Source organism: Thunnus albacares, chromosome 11, assembly GCF_914725855.1.
Source record: "Thunnus albacares chromosome 11, fThuAlb1.1, whole genome shotgun sequence".
NCBI classification, from domain to species: domain Eukaryota; kingdom Metazoa; phylum Chordata; class Actinopteri; order Scombriformes; family Scombridae; genus Thunnus; species Thunnus albacares.
The window spans coordinates 17,025,595-17,028,638 of NC_058116.1; positions in this window are offsets into that span (position 1 = coordinate 17,025,595).

Here is a 3,044-nt window from a genome sequence, read left to right on the forward strand (position 1 = left end):
CATTAATTCAACCTACAATCAATTGTTATAATCATATTTTAAACATATAGAATTGCCTTTATTTATTTTTGATTGTAATTTGGACTATTTTATTGTAATTTGGACTGTGATTAAATGGAATGTCTTATGATAAATAAAGTTTCAATTAAAAAAAACAAAAACAAAACCGTGTGGTGTGTGAAGTGTCCCAATATGCAAGGTGGAAAAGTTTTTAAATTATTCTAGACTACCAGATTTTATTCTCAAACACCTTACTAACATTTTCACATCACTCATCTTTATGCTTTTTAATAAAAAAATCCTGTTTCAAACATGGAAAAAGAATGAGAAACTCTATTACAGGAAATACTTTAATGCTATCTCTGCATTACCGTTTTTATGTGCACATATGATGTGCTCTGTTGTATTTACATTGAAGTGTTGAAATGCTGACAAAGTTCTGCAAGGTGTTGACAGTGTTGAGTAATGGTTAAAATATCATTGTTGCATTAAACACTCAGAAAAGATGAATATTGAGGTCTTCGTGGAAGAAAGGGTTATTACTGTGAAATTAGACTTTTCCCTTTTAATGTGAGTACTGTAGCCCTTTATCGCTATTTGAAAAGATATTCAGTGGTTTTATTACAGATGAATCTTTTTTTATTTTTATTTTTATAACAGTAGCCTATATTCTCCATTAGTATTTTGACAGTGACTTACTGCTTAATGGTTTGGCTCTATTATCATATGAGCTGTCTGAATATTGGTCTATCTTTTAACCTTTTTTCACTCATACTGAATGAGCTTTCCAGGCACAATAGTCTGCAGTTACAATGAATAAAGTAATGACTCAAACGTTTTAGAAATAACTATATGCAATAGCTAATAAAAGTCTGCAAGTAAAAGGGAAGTAAAATGATCTCTTTATGTATTCTAAGTAGACATTTCTCATAGGACAATATTTTGCAGGCACATTTTGAAATGATGTCATTTTTCAGTTTGTTGATCATGTTTGGTATTGAGCATAATTTTTGTTGTCTGAAACATGCCCAAATAGTTGAAGCCTTCACACCTGTAAGGTTGAGTCTGGAACATACGTAGAGCAAATTAAATAGCAATGGTCCTTTAATTACTCGTCAAGCAACCCAGAGAGAATAAGTCTGTGACAGGAAATGTACGCTTTTGCTTCAGCATAAAAGCATGATGTACAACTGGAAAACATTATTTTATTTCACTACCTTTATTTACACTGTAATATAACTACTCTGCCGATTCAGATTGTTCACACAAAACATGCAATTATCTTATAACATATGATGTATTGTGATAGTCGCTCAAACATCCAGTGAAGACACAATAAACAAAACATAATTTTTAGGACAGGTACTTTAAGTAAAAGTATGTAAGCATTATTAAAGAAATATACTTACTTAAAGTATCAAAAAAGGTACTCAATTCAGAAAAATAATAGCCCTTGTGAGTATTAGCATATTGTTGAATTATTATTACTGATGGATTCATGTACAAGAAGCATTTTACTGTTATATTTGGTTGAGTTATATTTGAGTGGCTGTAAATAAATGTAGCAAAATGTACAATATTTCCCTCCGAAATGTTTATTTATTGTATTTAATCTTTATTTATACAGGGTAGGTTGGCTTAGTATATGCTCTTTTACAACAATGCCCTGTTTACAGTCAAATGAAATCACAAAGAATGTAACAAAGATGGAAAAACACATTAATAAAACAGAAATTAGACAATATACAATGTGTAGGCTCAGTGACAGCAGCCACAAGCAGGCAGAGAAAGATTACTGAGAAGGTTCTTGAAGTAACATGGAAGAAATTATACAAAAGTACATATGATTTTTAGGTGAGATTGCAGATTACGCCATGACATTGCTACACTAACAGCAAAGGCAGTCTTTCCTAGATCACTTCTGGTTCAGGGTTTCTGAAGCATCAAATGTAGTTGAGTAGAAGTAAAAAAGAAAGAAACATAAAATGGAAATACTTAAAGCAAAAGTACCTCTAATTTATTCATAACTACAGTATTGTTTTAGTTACATTCCACCACTGTTTAGTTGAAGATTCAAGATTAAAGAGGTTTTATTGTCACATGCACAGCAACACAGCAGATGGCAACACTGAAGACGGTGAAATTTGACTTCTTTGAGCTCTAGTTCCAATTACACTACATAATAAAATGAGACAAAAAAGGAAGATAAAAGAGAGATGAATTAAAAATATATACAAATATAAATAATACTCCACATTGGTACGCAGGTGTAGTGTTTCACATAAGTGATATATAGATAAATAAGTGTACTGCACATAAGTGATGGGTGATAAATACTTCTGAGAGAGAGAGAGAGATAGAGAGAGAGAGAAATAACAATGTAAAACATTCAATAAAATAAGGAACATTTACTTTAACAAGTTCATGACCTCTCAAAATTAAAAAATACTCCTGGAAGAAGGAGACAGGGCATATCTTGCTGCCAAATATGTACCAACATGCCACAACCCGAGGGACAATGAATGACTTAGACACACACACACACACAATACATATAATACATAGATATACTATACATAATTAATGAATATCAATCCTCCAACAATGTTATTTTGTTTCATTGACTCTTGTTACTTTGGCAGTGTTGTTGTTGTGACATCCATGCACATAAAGCAATTTGAATTTTAATTTGAATGTGTGTGTGTGTGTGTGTGTGTGTGTGTGTGTGTGTGTGTGTGTGTGTGTGTGTGTGTGTGAGAGAGAGAGAGAGAGAGAGAGAGAGAGAGAGAGAGAGAGAGAGAGAGAGAGAGTTGATAATACTTCTTCATTTGTTGAAATGCTAATGCATTGCATCCACAACTATTACTGTGATTGTGATGGAGTATCTTCTTACTTCAAATATATGAATTCTTCTTCTACACCTGAAAATAACAAAACTGAAAGACAGAGCTGCTCAATTACATGTACACTTATTTTGAAATGTCTAGCCGGAAAAGCCTGTGTTTATCCTGTCTCGTGCGCAGGTTAATTGCAGTGAGTTGATA